The sequence below is a fragment of the Pinus tabuliformis genome, chromosome 2_2, assembly GCF_031772625.1.
Source record: "Pinus tabuliformis cultivar Carrire ecotype Pingquan chromosome 2_2, CPIR1, whole genome shotgun sequence".
NCBI classification, from domain to species: Eukaryota; Viridiplantae; Streptophyta; class Pinopsida; order Pinales; family Pinaceae; genus Pinus; species Pinus tabuliformis.
In genome coordinates this window covers 770567016-770591018 of record NC_142300.1, presented here as the reverse complement: position 1 = coordinate 770591018, position 24003 = coordinate 770567016, and the positions used below count along the sequence as shown (strand labels likewise).

Sequence of the window (24003 nt, the reverse complement as noted above, 5' to 3'; positions counted from 1 at the left end):
CTTCTATCAACATCTTTAGAGTTATTGTTGGGATATAATTGGGTGTTTGCACTTTGAATGTATCTCTAAAAGAGATTACTTTATTTATTAAATCAATGATTTTAAAACCCTTAGAGACCACCTCTCAACAAACACCTCACTTTCCCTAAATCTCCTTTGGTTGAAAGACTAGCTTGGGCCTAGAGTAGGTCAGCTTGTGTTGGCATAGTTTCCCATTGAAAAAATATCTCCATGGAGTTATACAACAAATAAATGGGAGGAAAGAGCATCTTATTCATCTTTCCAAAGTTGAGTCCAAAAGGTTTTTGAGGGAAATTCTTGTTCATAAAGGAAAGATAGTAATTGAATCCTCATAAAGAACTAGGATATCGATCATAAGAATCTTTATGGTTCCCCTAACTCCATGGGCATCATCTTGAACACTCCTATAGAGGAGGATACCATTTCTTTTGAATATGTTATGTTTGGGATTAAACAACTCAGCTAATAGAAAATGTAAGCATATTGAACGCTACCAAGCTAAAATTCTCAAAATGAGAAGTTTTATCCTCATCCCTCATATGCACAAAATCCTCAATATGGCTATGAAGGAACACATCACTAGGCCTTGGACACAAAGCCTTATTGCGCCTATCTTTAAAGGTGGGGATAAAAATTTCCCTCCGATACATGACCATTATGATTAACCAAATTTTAGCGAAGTTGTATGGAGTCATTTTGGAAAAGAAGATTAGCCATTGGATTGGAAGTCATGGTAAAAGAGATAAATGGCAAGCTCGATTTACGAGACATAATTCAACTATAGAATATATTGTTACTCTTAGTATCATTGTACAGGAATATCATAATAATAAGAATGATTTCTTCTGCTATTTTGTTGACTTTAGAAAAGATTTCGACATCGTTCCTTTGGATAAGTTATGGAAGAGGATTGAAGAGAAAATGGTCCCTCGAGCTAAGGGCTATTGTGACTAGGGTATACAAGAATGTTATGGCCATGCTAGGCAGAAGAAATTACATGAAATAAGAGAGTTAAGAAAGGATGTCCCTTACCCTTTACCCCTTTTTCCATTTACGTTGATAAGCTAATAGAGTTTTTATATGTTGCAAGATGTGATGGCCCCACGCTCACTTACATGATTACTACTATTTTCCTTTATGCTTACGATATTATTCTTTTAGCTAGGAGCCATGATGATCTCCACTAGCAACTTAAAATCCTCTAAGATTACTTCTCCAAGATCGTTATACTTGCTAATAGGTCAACAAGACTAAAGTCTTCATAATTAAATCCGAAAAGATCAACTATTATAATTTTTTCGATGATAATAAATACTTTGGGAGTTTCTTCATACAAATATCTCGAAATTCACATTCATCATTACCTCATTCAGAATTATAGCATTGATAAAAGAATAATTGGAGGTTAGAAAGCTTATTATAATTTATGGGCTTGAAAACAATTGTAAGTCGCGATATTTTTGGGCATGGAGTAGAAAAGAGTTCCTCTATGATACTCTCATGATCCCTATTATTTTATATGGATGTGAGATTTTAGGTTGCAGTATATCTATAGAATTGTGGAGGAATATTGAGCTTATCTAAAAGCAATTTATAACCAACAACATCAAGATTAAATAAACTACTACCTACCCTATCCTCGTGATTGAAGCTATCCTTTCCCCCATTGAAAAAGTTTTGATGGTTAGGTATCATGTATAAGAAGAAGCTACAAAACATATAATCCAAGAGGTATCCTAAAATTCTTTCTGACTGAAGCCAAAACCTCTCTACCTCCTGCTGAAGTAAGGGTGGTATAATGATGCCTAGTTTTGGCTAAACCATTGGGGTGTAAAGGAGGATATTGTCTTAAAGAATAAGGAGAATATTAAAGATATCATTACTTCCAAATTTAATGATAAGTTTTGGGCCAATAGAGGGCGATAGGGAAAAATGAAGCTAAGACATTGTAAGGAGGTGATCAACACCAACCTTGATAACTATTATTATATTTTTATCTTGATCCAGTTCTAAGAAGAAAATGAACATTGGTAAGATAAGAACGAATTCTCATTACCTTCCTATTGAAACCAGGCATTGTTCTATTTCCAACCACCATGGGATGAAAGATTTTTTCACCTTTGTTACACTAAGATGGTTGAACATAGAAGCACTTTCCCTTGGATTACCCCAGTGTTAGTTAAATCAGTTCCAATTTTCAAAATATTTGCCAAACTACCAATATTCTTTACTTGCTAAGTCAACAAAACTAGAGAGTTCTAGGAATGTTCTTATTCTTGATTTTTCGATAGTAGAAATAAAATGTTAAAAAATCTCAAGTAATCTCTTACTTTTTTTAAGTCACATAGACCATATTAATCTTAATAGACATTAATCATTATATTATCATAATCATCAATATTTAATATTACAATTTAATATTTAATAAACCTAAACCTAAAAATAGAAATTCAAATGAATAACTTTATCTACTAGCATAGAACTAACACTACTACTTAAAGGACGGTTTTAAGACAATATTTGAGAAATTTTTTGGTAAATTGTCTTAACTTGAGAAAAAAAAAACTTGTGTATTGTCTTAAATATTGTCTTTAAGCGGGTGTCTCAAAAATTATTGTCTTAAAGATTATTGTCTTAAAAAATATTGTCTTAAAGATTATTGTCTTAAAAAATATTGTCTTAAAGATTATGTCTTAAAAAATATTGTCTATAAAGACAATATATAACACAATCATTATTGTCTCTTAGGAGACAATTTCATTTTTGTCTCTCTAGAGACAATTTCATTTTTGTCTCTCTAGAGACAACACTCAGATTAGAGACAATATGTCTTTAATACTAGCTATTGTCTCTCTAGAGAAAATAAATTTTTTATTTAAAGATCACTTTTGTCTCTTTAGAGAGAATATAAAACAATAAATCCAAAAATATCTCACCATTGAAATAAGTAGATATAAAAAAACATTTAATTAAACATAAACTACAAAATCATTGATTAGTTCATGTTAGCGCACAATGGAATCGAACCACCAACCTCCTGCTTGTAAGGGAGACACTCTTCCATTGAGCTAGCACACTTTAAAGAATTATGTCAAGAGTTATGGCAATCCTTAGAATTACATTTACAACCATTGATTTAAAAAAAAATGCAACTACACGATGAATTTCAAACAACCAAAAAATTACACATTTCAACAGAATTGATATTGTAACACCCTTCCTTGTCAACTTTGATAAGTAGAAGTGGTTATTGAAAAGAGTCAATTCCCAATGCAACTTTTTTGGAATGAGATCTAAAGGTCTCTTTTTTTTACTTGCCAAAATTCCACACCCTCGCCCTGCTTACTAGCAACATAAAGCTCAACTGATGCACCATCTAGTAAAGACTTCTTTTTGGTATCTACTAGACTGTTTTATTTCCCAAAAGGAAATTTGACTATGTTGTTTTAGTTCTCATGTCATTAGAGTACATAATAATAAGTAGCCAATTCACAATAGCATATGGGGCATAATGATATAAAAACAATACTGACAACAAAATAATAATTTGGACTGAAGTTCAAAAATCTTATTCCAAATTCTGAAATCCCTCCCCATGCAATTCCAAAAATGAATTTCCTCAATTCCTTATGTTCCTCTAGTCTTCCACTGCAACTCTTAGATATTCCAAGGCCCAAAAAGTACCAAAGTTTCCGAGTGGAAGAAAACTACAACAACATAATAGAGAGATAAATCAGAAGTAGTGAGAAATACAATGAGATCTCTTGACGTTCACCCTTGCATGATATCACATATTATATTGTTAAATGGTTCCATGTAAAGTAGGAGGCCTTTTCAGATTATATGTGAATTGCACATCTCCCCAAAAAATTATTATGAATTAAACTTTGATAAGATCATCCAACAAGTCCCCAACCCATATATTTAATTACAATATTTAGATTAATCATATTCCATAGACAATTCCAAAGGGGTTTATTGTTATATTTGAGTATCCTTATCATTTTCAAGAATATTTTATACAAGCCTCTTGGCTAGGAGGATCCTACACACAAACTTTCATTTTCATAAACTAAGGCACCATGCTTCAATAGATATGCTAGATGCTTCACTCATACTCAAACTCAAAGGAAATGCCTAGCCAAGAATAGTCTTTTCCAAATTACTTGCAATAATACACTCCCTCAAAAGATGCATACCCTAATTATTAACAACCTATTTTTAGCTAATCTTCCCAATTTAGCTTATGTTTTTTTAGCTTATGACCATAGTTAGATACCAAAACAACAATACGACTTGTAAGTTATTATGGTAAGTTTTTCCTTCATCCTTGATGTCTATGATCATAGATTTTCCTTCATATGCACCTTGAATTATGTAGTTCTCCTAATGTTCCATTACCACTCATGGTATTACATCATTTAAGTTATTTTGTCTCTTTTTTTCCCAACTATACGCAAAAACTCCCATATGAATTTAACTATTCCATGAGAAATGAATTTGGTAGCTTAACAAAACTATACGAGTGAAAGATTTGCATCCCAATTTTTTAATAATATAGAAATTATACAAATAATTAGCAGTCAAAGAGCTCAATGTGCTGAGGAGATATATAACAAACCAAATAAATTAATACTAATCATATCTGAGTGTAAAGTCAACAAGCTCAAATTTGGAGCACAAATCCAACTGCCATAAAACACTATACTACATTGAACAATATAAAGTTCCTTAATTATGAGGTTTGTAGAGATCTCAAAAATATGTACAACAAATCTAAAGAAAACTGGAATGACTTGATGTTGCCGATAAATCTAAACTGGAATAAAAACAAGAAAAAATATGCAACTAATTGTAATTTCTTTAGAAACTACAAAGTAGTGACATGAATATCGATAGATGAAAAATGAGAAAAGGTAATATATGCTAATCCAATATTGTCTCACGGACTTCTATCTACCTATAAAATAGGATACATATATTAATAAGATGGTCGAGGCAAATAATGTTTTCAGTGAAATGAGGAATTGAGGCTTATGTGAAAGGCTGCAAAATCCTTTGACACTGACAAGTCCCATGTAGTCCTACTAAGAACTATATACATCCAAAATGCCAGAGCATAGTTTGTCACGATGAATTCATTATTTACTAAAGCATGTCATACCTCTTGATTTGAATATATATATATAATGTCAAGTCTGTGGGTTATGTCTCTCTTCTTAATGAGAGAACAAAAGGGAAAAAGAAAGGGGAGAAGGCACCATTTGGACACTTCATGAGATTTCAAGTTAAGGAGAAAAGGAGGCTCATAGAGAAGTACAGCAGGAGAAAGGAATAACAACAATGAGCTTCAGACTGAGAAGGCATAGAAATAAAGGCACTTCTCCAACACATATTGCAGTTGGGTTAGCATGAGTTACAAGGCCATTTCAGTGCATTTTTTGAAACAGGTTGAGCGCTAAAATTGAGGGAATTGACAAACATTTCTTGCTGTCAATTATGGCATGAAATTCAGGGGTTTGGGCTATATTCAATGGTGCACAAATTTTGAGATAGTCAGCTTTAAATTATGAGTAGACATGCTGTCATTTTGAAGGCTTTCAGTGGTGTCCACAACGTTATGAGGGGTACGAAAATCAAAGTGTCAGGGCTTTGAAATCTAGGGAAAATTTATGAGTGTGTCAGTGCACAAATTTCAAAGCAAAGGAATGAATTTTGAGGGAAACTAACAATACAGTAGTGGAATGAATTATTGTGTGAGTTGGGCTCAAGTTTCAGAGACTTTTAGGCACAAAATTTGAGGAGGTAGCTACAACACATTCTCCAAGGAAATTTAAGAACAAATTTTGAGAGATATAAGAATATTTAATTGCTTTTAAATAACTATTGTAATAATGTTTTTGATAATAAATAAAATATCCCTCTCCTCACTGGTTTTCCCTTCAAGGTTTTTTCAGGGTCTTTGGATAAAAAAATCATTGTGTTAAATTGTGGGTTAGTTTGTGTTATTCTCAACAAAAATTTCAAGTAGGGTTGACTTATGTGTTTAATGATATTTTTAAATATATTAATGTTTTAAAAAAGAAATGATGGTTGGGAATTAAACTGATGTGGTTCCTAAAACTTAAAATGAGGTTGGGCCTTAAATTTCTACAACAATTTGTACAATAGATTTATATTTAATGTAATACAAAAAAAATGAATGCGAAAAATAATCATATTCTCCAATCATTAATGTCCATTGTTAAAACGAAAGATATATGCCTAGAATATCCCCCAAATATTCCCAGAACAGGGACACAATTTGTCTGAAATGTCCCTAAAATATGCTTAGAATGTCTTGGGGATAGCCAGAATTTTCCCATTTATAGTTTTTTATGGTTGGGTAGCATTAGACAGATGATCTAGTCTCAACTTTGGTCAGAGAGGCTAAGAAACACTTGAATTTCAGGAGCCTGAAAAGGTCTTAGGAGAAAACACCTAGAGATGGCTCAATTAAGTTAATTAGTCAATAATTAAATATTTTCTTAGTCTAACTTAGGAAAAGTGATTAATTAACATGTATTAATTAAGAAAGGTGAGATTTATCTAGAAGCTCAAGTGGATCGACTTAGAGATGAATTTAGTCACTGATAAGGATTTAATCATGGTCATTGGTGACCCAACGAGAGATAATAAGAGGAGTTCATTGGGGTTGGAGCAATATAGACTTCAGATTGATTTTCATTGGCAAATCGAGTTATTCAACAACAACAGCTGAGCAGGGAAGAGGCATTTGAGCTAGAGGGGAAGTACACTTAGTGAGGGGCAGAGAGAGTGATTGTGAGGAGATTCCATTTCCAGAGAGTTAGTTGCACGGTGGTCGATTTTTCCTCAGTGAGGTTGCACAGGGACTGTGCGCGCAGCTTCAAAGGAGGAGTTCAATTCAACTAGAGTGAGGATCGATTCAGCGCTTGGAGGCTGTAAGAAATTCCAGAAGGCCAAGTGAGTCATTCTCAGAGGCTGAGTCGGGTTGGACGTCTTAATTAGAGAAACTTATAGCCAGTGTGAATTTGGCCAGCATAGAGACAAAGAAGAGGCTAATGCAGGGGCAGTTCAAGTGGCATGTTTGTGCCAATTTTGGAGCTGGATCAATGATGGGTGAGACAAAATTTGTCTCACTAATTTTTGGCCAGATTATCTTGTGAAGAGTTGTCAGTTTGGGAACCTAGATTGTATTCAAAATTTCGTTGTTGCATATAATAATAAAACCCTCATTTGTTGCATCGATTTTCTCACATTGCATTTTTTCGGGGACGATTGTCCAAAAATAACATTCAAATTTTATTGTGTGCCCTTTATATTTCTCAGTTTCCAACATTTTATTTTTTTGCAGCTTTTTTATTTGGGAATAATTGCAATGTGATTTATCCCTTGTTTTCCATAGAAAATAAACTACATAATTAATCAGTTAGAAGAATAAATTTCTAGTCATTACAATTTAAGAGAAATTTCACACCCACATCCCTAATGACATTCCCAAAAATTTTGAAACAACGAGTTTGGGTTTTTTTCCTTGGGAGGGGAGGGGGGGGGGGGGGGGTTGGGTCCATATGCAACATCGAATCAGACCCATCCAAATAAGGAAAATAGGATGAGGATAGTTCTAAAACAAAGAAAAAAATTGAAATTTATCACAATATCCACTTTCCATTTGTGGAATTATGCACACTTCTTATTCTGATTATTAAGTCTTATCATTTTCTCCATACTAAAAGAAGTTCTCGCAACTTATGTTGATGGTACATTCTTTCCAACAAAGGGAGTAGATGTTATTGATGGCTACTAGTTGTTCGAAGGCATGTGGACCCATTGGTGAGGAATGGTGAGCTATTCAATAATGACCAATGTTCAATTCCCATGTTAGAATTTGGCCCTTGAGATTGCCATGGGAGCACCCAAAGTTAGTGGTCAAACATGTGAAGCTTGCACTGCACTAACCCTATAATCATATCAAAGCCAACACTCTTGTCATCCTTGAGAGTAGACACTAACTGTTTTGGCTACAACCAAAATTTCAGCCCTAAGAGTTAGCTCAATTGAACCGTCTGCCAAAGGCATGTTTCTAATGAGGATACTATAGGTCACAAGTTCAAATACAAAAGAGTCCATCAGGATTACCAACCACCATTATGGCTAGCAGTTCAAATACCCTCCACCCAGATACTACAAGGAAGAAGGGAAGAGATTGGACAAGTTTTCTCAAAAAGCAAACAATGAACTATTATTAACAAAAAAAAATTGTATTCTGAACAGAATATGATCTTCTATCAATTCAAGAATCATGGATACAGACCTTACATAACACAAAATCCAACTAATACAGATTTTTGTTTTTTATGCTTTTCCTCTTTTAATTTAACAATAAGATTGAACAGCCTTTAGAATGAATTTCTTCTTATTATCTTCGATATGAAGGGCCAAACTAATCAATCAACAAGTGAATTATTATAAATCATTTGAGATAAACAACATACTTTTCGAAACTTGAATAGTCAAGAAAAAAAGCATTACTTCAAGAGACAGATGTACCCACTTCAAATTGTAAAGGTATTTCACTACAATAATTTACCAAGTTGAAAATGGTCTAATTTGACATTTCATTATACCAATTTGAAAATGGTCTAATTAGGACATAAAAAAACACATTTTTATACCTACAAATGAAATAGAACAGTGAAATTACCTTTGTACTGTTTAGAAAGTACGTACATGGCAACAACAGCCTCAATGATGTTCCTCTTACTCTTCCCAAAATTATCTTCCTCCTCTCATTCGTCCTTTATATTAATAAATGTGTATGATCCATACATTTATGATGTGAGATAGCCATAGCCATATGAATTCATTTACATATTGGGACCATTCTCAATACAGCTGTCATAAAACTCCCCGTTTGGGAAAAGACATATCGATGGATGCATGTGATATTGTAAATTTTTAAGATGAACTAGGTGTCCAAGCCTCTCCATTCTTTCAAAGAGATTTGTTCCATATTTCATTTTCTCCACAAGCTGATGAACCCATCATTGCATGGAATTAATAAATTTAGAAGAAATTTTAGGAAAATGAAATTAGGAAGAGACTTTTGAAAAGACCATTGTAAACAAACCTTGCTGATTACTATTGTCAATAGCTGCTTTGGATCTCCTATCATAAATGCATGTGTTGCAAGTTCAATCTGTAGTGAAATTGTAGATTCAGCCTCTTTGAGCTGGGCTGCCTCATCAATAATCAGACAGTCAAATGGTGTTGCCAAGTTCATGCAACTCTTTCCAGACGATGATACAATTGAAAAGACCACTTTAGCACCTGACAAACACATTTTTAAAATGTTTTGTCTGGAAATTGTTCTTGCACAACATAGTTCCTTCCTTATTGGATGAATACATTCACTTCTCGAGCGGAAAAGGGATTCTTTTAAGAACTTTCTATTGTTAATCACACTCTCTCTAAATATCTCTATGCACTTTGTTGCCTCTTCACAGATTTCTCCATCACCGGAAAAGAATGCTCTAAGAATTTTCTCCTTACATGCATTTTTCTGAATTAGATTTACAAAACACTCAACAGCTTCAGTCAAATAATCCAAATCCTGTTTCTCCGAGATTGGTCCTGGATAATCATTCAATAAAATCTCTACATACTCAAAGAATTCTGCAGCTAAGTTTCCAAGACTTTTTTCTAACAAATTGTAGAAAGTTAACTGATTGCGTCTTCTGTGTTGTTTATTGAAAAACCTCATATTGTGAAACTACCGATTCAAGAAAATCAAGAAAAGATGCCACTCTCTGCCTCCATCCTGTCATTGACACACAACATTTTAATAGGCGTTCCTCTCGATATGGAAGGAAAATATTTTCCAGAGGACCTTCAACATCCAAGTGCTCCTCATTTCCAACTAGTAGAAGGTCACTCAAGGTCAAAATATAGGGAAAGTTGCATATATCGGGGCACTGATCAGATGGACTTGTAACTAATTTCAAGAATCTCAGTGCAATTTATGATATTTCTATGTTTGTTGATGCACGCACTAGTACTTTGTACCTCCGTTGAAGTAAGAAAGACATAAGTGAAACTCAAGGTCTTCCCTGTCCCACGGGGGCCTGGATCATATTTATACAGGGACGCCTTTTCTTCTTAGTAGCATTAATTGCACTAAATATAGCAGAAGCTTGAGAATCATTCAACATGTGGGACTCATAATGTTTGTTTCTCAATATATCTATATCATCTTCATTTTCTTTGACATTGTCTTCATTATAGTCCTATAAAACGTAGTCAGGTTAGGGATCATTTTCTGGCTTGTCCACTCAACTAGTTAGATTACAGTTCACTCAAAAATAATGAAAAATATAGATATTTCAAATCCTATAGCGGCTTAAAGAAATACAAGTGCACACCTTTGTATTATAGTATACCAACTTGCCAAGCATAGACAAATTGATTATTTCATTGCCCAGCTCAGGATGCAAAACATTCTAGATTAGCAAATTTGTTGCCATGTTACCAAGATAAATACCAAAAAATTCATTTCTCATATTGTTATTTTTGGTGCAAAAAGGATGCATATCTGGAACACATATTTTCACCTTGAGAATACTGCTATATTCATATTCACAACACTCTGTCCTACTTACTAAAGCTAGCATGGAGTCATGAAGATCTTCCACACATTGAGGTACTCTTGTCGAGAGTATAAGAATATCATTTGGTTTGGGTGTAAAGTTTTGTCCTCCCTTCCTCTCTCGGATGTCATATTCTCTGTCAATAAGCATCTTGTATACCTCCATTGCACCATGTGATGGCCGTATTTTTTCGGGAAATTCTAGCTGCATATGGAGCTTCAGAGATGGATTCAAGGGTATTGTGGAGTTCTGCCCTCGTTTCTTCTATTAGATGTGAAATAAAAGAGGAAACATACTCTGCTATGGATTTAAACTTCTCAGGGATACATTAGACCTGAAAAAGTCATCAAAAGCCTTTGTTTGAAAATTGTAGATTTCTATCATAAACTTTGCAAAGTACTTTGATCACTAGGACTGACTCTATGCAACACATTTAACCTGAAAAATCATCAAAAGCCTTTGTTTGAAAATTGTAGATTTGTATCATAAATTTTGCAAAATGGGAGTACTTTGACCACTAGGATTGACTCTAGGTAGCAAACTTTAGAAAATCTGTGGAATACTAACGGCAACTATTCTTCAAAATAAAAGTACCTCAAACCCACAAACAGCAGCATGAGGTGCTCAAAGTAGTAAAGAAAACACATCATCACCAACCACATCATGAAAAGATTATGTAGATATGTTTAAACCATGGATGGGTGATGCAATGGTAATCTTGAGACCGAAACCTGACACCATTGGATTTTAGAAATATTCTTCAATGCCTTTAATTTTACTCACCTACATAAAAATTCAACTCGGTATTTCAAAGCTTGAAGAAAAAGAGATATATTGAGGAATAATTACATACATAGACTATCATAGAAAATAATTAATCATCTACATAGAAAGATTCCATCAAGGTAATAATATAAGATGATATTTTATTAGTGTCCAAAAAATTAATACAAAAATAGGTCAATGTGACTGATCAGTACATAGATATCAATAAAAAGTGGGATTTCAAGGCGAGCTCCTAAATAAAGCAAGAAAAAAGTAAGAGAAACAAAATGAGGTAATTCCCTAACCTAAGATCTAAATAGAGCTCTAGAAGCTAACACAATATTTGGAAGAGATGACCAAAAATTTGGAATACAAAGAGTGAGTGTCAATCAAGCTCTCTCAATAACCACTCCGTGAATATCCAGGCTCGAATGGAGTATAAGAATAATTATTTAATATCTAACAAATGACCACAAAATTAAGCCAATGGGACTGTCAAGTAGAATGATGTCAATACAAAGCAGGAGTACGAAAAAATATCCTATATAACGAACAAGACATAAGTAGAAACATGAAGTCTATATGTGAAAACATGAGAAAAACCTCAGATACAAGTGTAGGCAGTCGCCATGGAAGGGAGATGTTCAAAGGGAAAGGATCTAGGGAATAGGTCACTATCCCCCAGTTCTACCCCTCCTATCATCCAAGGCCGAATGAAGAAAACTCAAGTTAGGATCTCCAAATAGAAAATTGTTTCGAAGACAAACTATAGTATAATTTGGACTGTGCACTGTGCTATTGTCTAGACAATGACACCCAATGCTGAGGCATGGGAGGAGTCTCTTGGTAGATAATGTGGGCTCTAGAACATCCATGTTTCTAGTGTCGCTAAAAGGTGGTGGTAATCCCCCAAGCTTGCACTAATCTTGAGTCGAAGGCCACACTACTAATGATCTATCTCTCAGTAGTATAGTTGGTAGCTACAAAATTCTCTAAGGAAATCCACTTCATGCAAATCCCCAACAAAGTTTTGAAAAAACACAAGTTTTGAAATTCCTCAACAATGCCAATAACATATGAAGGAACATATAATTATTCATAATTACTGATACGTTACAAAAACATGCTCACAGTGCTTCAATTACAACAAACAACACTATGGCCGCTAAAAAGAAGTTGTTGCTATATGATTTTTCTTTGAATGTTTGTTAAATGCAATCATTATGTTTGATGCTTGGCATCAAGGAAAATTGTTTTGGTTCAGTGGAAATATTGTAATAAAGTTTTTATATTGGATTTAAAATTTTTTTTTTTTTATAGTGAAATGACATTTCTTTTGTCCTAAAAATATCTATAGTCTATTATGGCCATTTCTTAATTCCAAGTGCTCCACCAAGAACATATAGATTTAGAGGTTTGGTATCACACATTTTAGAGTAACCCACTATGTTCATGGAAAGAACGATAAAGTGTTATCTATCCAGAACATAACAGAGAGTTTATATTTCTAAAAGGTTTCCATTTAAGTTATTGTTCTTGGTTGTTGTACCTTAGCAAGATTGCTTGTATAAGAGAGAAAATTGATCACACCACAATATGATAAGTGTTGTAGACATGTTAACATAGAAATTTCTGACATACTATAGGCCCCATGTCTAGTGTTGTATGGTTCTCTACACAAAAAAACTTAGGGATTTAAATGTCATGTACAACATATAAATCCCCAATCCTTTCTTTCTGCTTCCTGTTTTTGTGTTTCTACTTTCATTTTGAAGTGTCCAGGGTATCTTATTTTTTGTAGTCACAAACCAACCTTGAAATTATGTGATATGTTGTACTGAAAATGGTTTGCTAAGAAATACGTTGCACAAGTGGAACTCTGTCAAAATGACCTCTGTCTAGCATGCCCTCATCTCTTTATTGGGTGTGTAAGATGAATGGAAGATGTATAGGTGAACTAGAATCAAGTATGGTGATTTCACATTCAAGGATGAGATGTCTCCATCAATCACATCTATAGATCCTGCACAGTTCACCTGAGATCACTCTGAATCCTGTAGAAGAATTCTCATGTCTATCTTCAATTAATCTATGCTATGATGGATCTCTAAAGGTTTATATTTTTCAAAGAGTACCATTAAATTTTTCCTACAGCAAATTCAAACTGTGTACAATGACCACATCGCCTCCTTTCACAATTTGTTATAGATTAAGATGTCAAAATCTATCCAAGTAAGCTCTCACAATGTTGATTCTGATTAGCATCTTGCTGTTGTTCATGTAACTAATCCACTAATATTTCCTCAAGTGTTGTGGTCTCATTAGTCTCTGCCCTGTAGGAACTCTGTCAGCCAAAACATTGGTCATGACATTCGCACCATTTATTTCCTCATAAGGTAGATTCTTAGAAAACTCATCATGCTAACAATTGTTAAGGAAAAGGTTTTAAAATTATTCACCTACCAATAAATGAGGTCAAGCCCATATTCTCTATTTCGTAAAAGAAGAAAAAACATCAGTAAAGACACTTAGACCCCTACTCCACATATCAATTACATTGAAATAGGTACTTCATTCTGGTATTTAACTGGACAGTCTGCTGGATTTTGGTTGGTACATCAGCCAACTGAGATAACACCATGGAATTTCTTGATCATGTGTCTTTGTCCATACCTTTATATATGCCACATATTCAACCCAATTTATATCTTAAGAAATATCCTACTCTAGCAGGGATATGGAATGGCTTTAGTTTTGACACTAAACCTGGAAGTTCCTAATTCATCCAGTTCATTTGGTTTCTTCTCTCCATGAGTGTTTTGGGTTTTCATGGGAGAGTACTCCACTTATGAAAGCCATTGTTTCTGACACACAGAGACCTTAGAGTGAAATGGGTATTTCTCCCATGAGATTATTCTTGCATATTCTCACACTTTCAAGGCTTGCCTATGTGCTAGAAATCAAAGGCAAGTACCCACACTTGGAAGAGAACTCAAAGTTGTTATGTAGCTACTTAACCCAATTCCAATTCCAGAGGTACAAAACTTGATGAATAATAGAAATCAAAGTTGCTATACCACTAGTGAGCTCAATTCCATACAAACAGAGATCTCAATGAGTTAAAACTCAATCCATGGACCATTGAAGAGTTACATTCAACATTCAGTATTGCAATGTGAATATATGAAATACACCAACCTTATCTATGAATTCATAAGAAACATCTAACAAACACCTTTGGCATCTGGATTTTAGTGTTTTAGTGGAAATGAATGAAGCATTGTATAAACAGAATTCAATCTTTTGGTAGATCCATTCATTGCTTTACAGAAGTGAACAAAAATAAGTAGCCAGAACTAGGTTACGGTTAAGACTCTGGATAACAAGCAGAAAAAATATAAAAGAAAGTATATTCTCTATAATCTTAATAATAAATGAACACGTCTGGTAGAGTAAATCTATCTAAGTCTAGAAAATATGGAAAAAATGAGCCTCAGAGAAGAATATACCTCGGACAAATTTTGACAAATAACCATGTCATAGAAAGGTCAACAAATGTTCTCGATCTGAAAACCCTGTTAAGGGATCACATCCTGGTATGAACGTTCTGAGAAAAACCCTTTTTGAAAGACAAAAGAGAACAAAGCTGAGTAATGGGTAAGGACTTTGATAACAGGCAACAAACCCATAAAAAGAAAGGATATGCTCTGTAATCATAATAAGAAATGAACACATCTGGAATATTAAAGCTATCCGAGTCTGAAAAAAAGGGAATATAACTCAAGCCACTTCTGACAAACAACCATGTTAGTAGAAATATACTCAAATGTCCTTACTCTGAAAGCCCTAAAAGCCCTATAGGGACTCCCCATACAAAACTAAGCAAAAGCAGAGACAATAAGCACTGAGCCATACCTGCTTATACTTTTTCTGCCTCTTCCCATCAACAGTCTTAATAATAAACTTGGTAGAAAAGATATTAGCCAACTTGGCACCATACCCATTCATTCCACCAGAGGTCTTCTTCTCAGATTCATCGTAGTTACTGCTCGTTAACATATGCCCAAAGATCTTCTCCAGCACATACACACCCTCCTCCTGGTGAATCTCCACGGGAACACCACCTCCATTGTTGTAAACCTTGATGCAATTATTCTCCATGCTAATGGTCACCTTCACGGAATACATGGATGGATCTCGCTGCTTGTTCATGGTCACATTGACAAGGATCTCATCGAAAATCTTGTAAAGACCTGCCACATATGAGATGCTCCACTGAACCATCTCATTTCCTTCATAAATCTAGAGGGAATGGGTATGCTTCTCGATGGAGCTAACATAGGTGTCAGGACGAAGCAGGATGTGCTCCAGCTGAGTCTTCTTCTGGAATGTTTCTTAGCTATTTTTACCCACGTCATTTTTGTTGGCTTGTTGGATGTTGGCGCTATTGCTTGGCTATAGTGGCTACTTTTTCTCAACTGCCATGACACAGAGAATAGCTTGACACATTGATTGTGTCCAATGGAGGCCAGGGAAAAGGGATGCTTTGGGTTTTCCACGCTCTACACAATCCAAACAACCCACACCTCTATCAAATGCGTGTTGAATTATTGAGGGAAAGTGTGTTATTTTGGGCAAATATGACAAAGATGAGCGTTAAATAGTTTTACAGTCTGTGTGACATAATAATTCGAAAAACAATAGAACTACAACTTTTCTAACTTGACCTCATAATAGTGAACCTAGATTCTAATTAATTTTTATAACTATGTATTAGTTGTTCAACGATATGAAGGTAGAATGTTTTTATAAGGATTAAGCTTTGGATTTGATGGCACCTTATGCTCTTCAAAATATTGCTCGTAGCATTGGATAAGATTTTATTTGTTCCATAACCTTCTATATCCCAAAGATAATGATTTTCCTCATATCTCATATGTATTATACTTATATACTAATGTTACATTCGAGTTACTTAAAAGAATTCGAGAAGATTTATACTTGTTATTTTGTGTTTTTGGGTTTGTTTCTAGTGACTATTGTCATAAATTTTATGAGATAATCATGTTATTTAAAAAAATAAAGGTAATTGGTTAATTAGATGATGAGTATTACATGATTTATTAGATCATTACATTATGTGTTTTCCAAATTTGATGAATAAAATTTCATATTAAATCGAAAGTATGTTGTTTTGGAAAATATGATAAAGATTTGACAGAGATGGCTAGGAAATAACCTTATTTTGGCATTAGTTTATGTCTACGGAGCTTCCAAGAGTTCTCCATGGAAGGAACCTCATCCAGGAATTTTAATAAAGTTAAGATAATTTCAAGAATGGATTCCTAAGAACTCTCCTGTAGCGATTTTATCTTAGGCATATGTCTCCATTGGGAGCAAAAAACCTAGCGAATTCACTATCAACACAATTTTGCATAGATTTAATTGAATCTTGGTCAAACACTTACCCCATTGTCTAGTTTGAGTCTATAAACTTTTCTTTTAGCTTTCAGTATCCCGTTGTCATTTTATCTATGATGCTGGAGCGGGTTGTTTGAACCATCTCGGTTTCTCAGCATGGGCATATAAATGATTTCATTCATTAACCTTACCTATAAAATTCTCTACAAACAGATACTCTGACTTCTACAATGATCTCTTTTTGTTTTTTAAAGCCATGAAAAGTCAGTTTTCTGTTGTTGATATAGATCATCGGTTCTGTGATAGTCAACAACTTTTAAAACCTGCTTTTGAAAGGTCTAATATATATCCTTTTAATTCAATAAATGCCCTTTTCCTTTTTTAATTAGCTCACTAATATGTAAGCCATGTATGCAAATCTTTCATGAGCCAAATGTGAGGCCCTCTCACCCAAAGTTAGGGAGGTTACATATTGAACTCTCTTGATCCCCTAGCAGTTAAGTACCCTAATTAGGGCCAACGCTTTACCAAATTTACCATCCAGGGATCGTGGAAAATTACTTGAATGGTTTTCCACAAAGTGTTCTCCTAAGAAAAAAAATACTCATCTGATTTCCTAGTTCTCCAGTCGAAGGCAAAGCTCACTGGGTATCTTCTCATCCTGGGAAGACCCTGGTTGGCTACTATAGATGCCTACATCAGTTGTCGAGTTGGGAACATGAAAATCAAGAATGGACATATGTCCAAGCAGCTAGTCCTATACCCTCCTGCCCAACCTTTTGCTAGAACATGATCTACCTCTCTAGTTGGAGGAGGAGGATGAGGATGATGTCTATTATGCACCATTGTGTGCAGTAGAAAATGCCATGAGGGGGAAATAGCAAAATGAGGATGATATCATTGAAAGTATAATTCAGAATCCACCCCCTAGTCTTTTTTCCACTAGAAGATCTAGCAAAAGAAACCCAAGACAATCCCTTAGCTGATTTCTGTGTGGCTGACCCTAACTCTCTCCGAGTTAAGAATATAGAGTTTGGCCCAAAAAGAACCTTGAAAATCAACTCATCCCTATCCACCTCTCAGGAGAAGGAATTGTGTAGCTTATTGAGAAACCATTTAGATGCCTTCATCTGGAGCTATAAGGAGATGAAGGGAGTGCACCCTTCAGTCTGTACTCATCACACTTACATTAAGGAAGATTGCAAACTAGTCAGGCAACCTCAAAGGAGGATGAATCTAGCCTTTAACGACATTGTCAAGGAAGAATTACAAAAGTTACTGGATGCAAGATTCATCTACCCCATCTCTGACAGTGAATGTGTCTCTCCTTTGGTGTTGGTGCTAAAGAAAAATGGTAAGTGGAGAATCTGTGTTGATTATCGGGAACTAAACAAGGCCACCAAAAAGGACCATTTCTCTTTGCTCTTCATAGATCAAGTGTTAGATGGTCTGGCAGGGAAAATTTTTTTCTCCTTCCTAGATGGGTTTAGCGGGTACAATCAGATCCAAATCAGCCCAAAAGACCAATATAAGACCACTTTCACTTGTCCTTGGGGTACCTTTCCATATGGGGTCCTTCCTTTTGGTTTGTGCAATGCTCCTGCCACTTTCCAGAGGGCAGTATTGAGTATATTTTCCGAACTAGTTCATGATGCAGTGGAAATATATATGGATGATTTTACTCCTTATGGTTCTAACTTTCAGGAAGCCTTATCTAACCTGGGAAAATTTTTGGACGAGCGTTTTGAAATGAACCTGTCCCTCAGTCCAAAAAAATGTGAATTCTTGATGACTGAAGGGACCGTGCTAGGTCATGCAATCTCTTAGCAAGGATTATAGGTGGACCCCAACAAAATTGCCATCATCCAAAGGGTCCCACCTCCTCAAAAGGTGAGAGATGTCCGAAGTTTCCTAGGCTTAGCGGGATATTATAGAAGATTCATTAAAGATTTCAGTAAGCTAGCCTCTCCATTGTTTGGTCTTTTGGGGAAAGATGTCGAGTTCATATGGACTGACAACTATCAAGAAGCCCTAGATACCTTGAAAAGTAAACTTGTGACTGCCCCAATTTTGAGAGGTCCAAACTGGGCCCTACCTTTCCACATTCACACAGATGCCTCAAACAAAGCAATAGGAGCAGCCTTAGGGAAAGTTGATGAGAAGCTACCTTATGCCATATACTTTATAAGTAAAAACTTGTCAAAGGCAAAGTTAAACTACATTGTAACCGAGAAGAACTCCTAGTTGTATTCCATTCCTTAAATAAATTCAGACATTACATCACAAGCTATTATACCTTCGTACACACTGATCATGCTGCAATTAGGTATTTAATGAACAAACCAAATGTAAATGCTCACATCATTGGGTCGTTGCTTTTATTGCAGCAATTTGATTCAACCGTTGTTGATAAGCCTGGTAAGGAAAATGTTGTTGCTGAATTTTTGTCTAGAGTAAATCTGCCTATAGGTGAGGAAGGAATGGTGGATGATCAAATGCCAGATGAACACCTATTTTCTATGTCAGTAATCTCTCCATGGTTTGCTGATATAGAAAATTACTTGGTTTTAGCACAGTTCCCACCACACCTGTCCTCAAAGGAGAATACCAAGGTCATGAGGAAAAGTTCCCCTTTCACTTAGGTTGGGGGAAATCTCTTTAAAGTCGGCCCAGATCAGATCTTGAGATGATGTGCCAGGGAGGAAGAAGTTTCTGACATTCTCCTGATGTGTCATGATGGGCCTTGTGGAGGCTATTTTGCAGCAAAGAGGACTGCCTTCAAAATTCTGCAAGCAAGATACTATTGGCCCACTCTTCATCAAGATGTGAGGAGATATATCAGTCAATGTGATCGGTACCAAAGGATGGGGAAACCCACTCCAAAGGATGAGATGCCCTTGCAACCTCAAGTGACCTTTGAGCCATTTGAGAAGTGGGGCATGGACTTTGTGGGTCCTATCAACCCTCCTTCAAACCAGAAACAATACATCATTGTGTGCACCAATTATCTAACAAAATGGGTAGAGACAAAGGCAATCAAGGCAGCAACAGAAAAAAAAGTAGCTGAGTTTTTAAGAGAGAACATATTCTATAAGTTTGGGTATCCAAGAGAACTAGTTACAGATCAAGGCAGTCAGTTCACTTCCAATCTGATTGAAAATTTGCTCACACATCATAAAATCAAACACAGGACCTCAACCCCTACCATCCACAAGCCAATGGATAGGTGGAAGTCACCAACAGAGATTTTGAGGTAATTTTGACTAAGGCAGTGAGCAGCAGAAGGAAAGATTGGTCAGATCGATTGGTTGAGGCCACCTAGGCCTACAACACCACATGGAAGATCAGTATAGGGTTCACACCCTATGAGCTGGTCTATGGGAAGAAGGCTTTGCTGTCGATAGAATTCGAATACAACACACTGAGGATGGCAACTTAGCTGGACCTAGATCTCAGCCATGCATAAAGGGAAAGGTTACTCCAGCTAAATGGATTGGATGAACAAACATTGCAAGCCCTTCTCCACATAAAAGTAATCCAGCTTCAGAGGAAGATATGTCATGACAGAAACATCAAAGGAGAAGCAATTCCAAGAAGGAGATTGGGCGCTGCTGTATGACTCAAGATATAAATATTTGAAGGGCAAGTTGAGGACAAGATGGCTGGGACCATACACAGTAGAAATGTGAAATGACAATGGTTCGGTTCTGATCAGGACCATTGATGAGGAAGCCATCCCCATGCTTGTCAATAGGCATAGGTTGAAAATCTATAAAATGCCTCTCTCCAAGCATGAATTTATTGAAGATCTGAGTAAAACAGTGTTGGTAGTGGAGAAAGTCTCTGCCTCCACTCCACCCACTCAATAAAATAATAATAATAATAATAATAATAATAATAATAAGGACTCTAGTGAAAACCTCTATGAGGTGCTTGAGTCCCATCATTAGGCTGAAAACCTTTTTTGAGGCGGCCCAGTGATGACAAAAAAAAAAAAGAAAAAAGCGAATGAAGATCCCTGGGTGAAAGGCTCCCTTGGAGGTACGGAGGGTAGGTAGGTATGGTGAAATCCTCTTGGAGGTGCCTTAGTCATATTTTAAAAAAAAAAGAGAAAAATAGAAAAAATTGACTTTTTGAGTGCATTACAGGTCACAGATGGACCCCAGGAAGCAAGGGGACATGCCACCAAGCCTATTACATATCCTCTAGACTCTTCTCCATCATTTTTAATTCTTCTTTCCATCTCTCGGTGTTTTTTCTGAAGACTGTGCATCCTATAGGAAGCCCTGTATGTTCTACAGGAGTCTCCTGTAAAAATCACAGAGAACTCGAAATGGAGATAAAAATGATTGAAGAGCTAATAATTTTCATAGAAAGCCTGTAGACCATCCTACAACCATCCACCATCCTAACCCTCCATCGCACACCTATACCAACTCATTTCCAATTATTTCTTTCCTTCCTGCAAATAAAACACAGAAACCTGTTTTTCAAAAAAAATTCGAGGAAATAAAAAATAACACCCCTACAACTCACATGTAGCCTACCACATGCTTCTCCATTACCATTAGATTCTTCAAGAAGCCTCATCACAGCCCCTGCATAAACCTCAGCTAAAAATTTTACAGGGAGAGGTAGCTATAGGAGCTCCTGTAGGACTCGTGTAGCAGTTGATCCCCTTAAAAATAAAGCTCCAACAACAGAATAGGTGCAACCATAGGTATGCAGAAGGTGTCCGAAGCAAGGTCCAGCAAAGCATCACCTGTACAAAGCAATTGAGCCGCATATCAAGAAGCCACAAGCATATGGTAGTAGGAATACAAATATGCAACATCGAAGTCTGAGAATGAAATAGCAGCAAAGCCACGCAACACTATAGCACGAACATTTTGACTTGCATGTAAGTGTCTAAACCAGTTCCTCTATTGCATCTATATAATTCGAAACTACATAAATGAATTGAATGGTTGGGATGAAAGTAGAAAGGTGGCTAGTTAACTGGCCACCCTCGTCCAGTTCGATCATGTTCATGCAGAGATCACACTACATGTGTGTTTAGTCAACTCATGGAAAATCTCAAAAGACATGTAGTGGCAAAAGTTTTAAACTCTAGTGCCAATTATGGGAAGTGATTGTGGGCATAAAGCATAAAGTCTTATGATGGCACTATAATGGGGACCAATGGTTCGAATAATGGTAATGTACCCTTTCCACCACCTCACCTTGTCGCCTGAAACCTCTCCTGTAAGCATAAGTACGCTCTTTCGAGCTTATTCACCATATTTGTTTCCATTTTTATTGTCATGCCCTCGACCATAGCGAGCTCCCTACCACCTCCAGAGCCTTGAAACCATCGCTTTCTGTCATTTTTAGAACTCCTTCGCTTATCAAGTTCTATAGGAACATTATCGGGTTCTACAGGAGCAGTAATAGGTCCTACAAGAGCCTTTTCTACAGGACGACCAGTGAGTAGTCTTGTAGAAGAAAAAACAGGATTTCATTCAAATTCGAGTCGAAGAGGTAGGCTAGGTGCAAACCCACTCTGCATTTTCATATATACGAGGGGTGATGTGATTTTAATAAGGAATTGATCCTGAAAAGGAGGAGGAATTGTATTCAAAAGTCTGCTTGCTTCTTAAGAAAAAACACAGTTTTTGTCTGTTCTCCATTTCTGAAGTATTATCTCCTTCTCCACCTTGGTACTCACATATACGAGGAGTGATGCAATTTTAAGGAGGATTAAGCGTAAAATAAAGAGAAATTTCATTAAAAAGTCTGTCTATTTCTTAAAGAAAAACACAGTTTTTTCCTCTATTTCTTGGTTTTTGAAAATTGTTGTCTCCTTCTCAACTTCAGGCATTCCAAAGAGTCTAAACATAATGACAGGAGGATTTATGCAGAAGGAACCTCTAAACTCAACCAGGCTACATGAACACCCCAAGGTAGTAGCCCTTTTTACCAGAGCCAATTGGATGCCATTCTTTGAAAAACTTCGGGGGTATGATGAAGAAGTAATGCAGGAGTTTTCCCTATCCTTGATACCTCACTCAAAAACCCATGCCACTATTAGTTTTAAGGGTCTCACCATGGAAATCACCCCAGATTTCATCAGTAGGGTTACCAATCTCCCACTTGGACTACCCTGGAGCAAGGGGGGAAAACCATTGGGTCAAGTTGCCAGGAAAACCTTCTTCCATCCAAATGAGCATCTTGTAGAGGACAAAAATTGCATCAGGAGAATAAGCATACCTTACCCTTGGGATGAGGTCAGTTATCAGATCATCAAATACATCTCCTGTGAAGGAAGGTACAACATAGTTTATGGGTACCATTTCAGACTTTTGCATGAGTTAAGATATGGCATGGATCTTCCTGCACCCAAAAAACTCAGTATTCCCTATTTTCTCCTCCAGTCCCTAATAGATTCTAGTATCAAATTGAAGGCAGGAGGTCGAGGCCAATTGGCTCAACATGGGCTAATTAAACTGCTGGTGGAAGAGGTCCTCCACACCTTCACAATACCCATAGCCTAGGAGACTTTTAGAAATATGACAAGGGAAGATGATGTAAAAGCCCTCATATATGACCTCAGTCCATCTGAAAGTGAGGGAGAAGAACAAAAAGGGGAAGATGAGGAGGAAACTAGAGAAGAGGAAGAGAAAACACAAATAGATAAAGGGGAACCTGAAACAGGTAAGGAAGAAACCCGAACAGAGGAAGAAAAACACGAAACAGAGAAGGATAAGACCATAGCAGAGAAGAAGAAGGAACCTAGGATAGGAGGAAAAAGGACTAAAACATAAAGGAAAAAGACTAAATCAATGAAGACAAAGACTACAGCAGAGAGGGCAGAAACTAAACAAGAAGAGGAGGAAATTAAAATAGGGATAGAAGAAACAAAACCTGCAGAGGTAGTAAAGAAAAAAGAAAAAGAAACAGAAGAAAAGAAGGCAGAAGTGTCTCCTGAAACACTGGAAAGGGAGGTAGCAGCTGTTCTAGCTACACTCAGTACCCCAGTTAAGCCTAAACAAAAGAGAAAAAGGAAACCATCCATGTATTTCAAGGCTCAAAAAAGCACCAAGATAAAAATAGGGAAGCCACAGCCACCCTCAAAAGAGCCTATCACCAT

The 24003-nt window shown here is 36.0% G+C and overlaps 1 pseudogene; it reads right to left on the bottom strand.

Moving 5' to 3' along the window:
• Positions 1 to 15308: 15308 nt before the first annotated feature.
• On the bottom strand, positions 15309 to 15737 carry LOC149194964 (DNA topoisomerase 2 pseudogene; annotated as a pseudogene).
• Positions 15738 to 24003: the final 8266 nt, after the last annotated feature.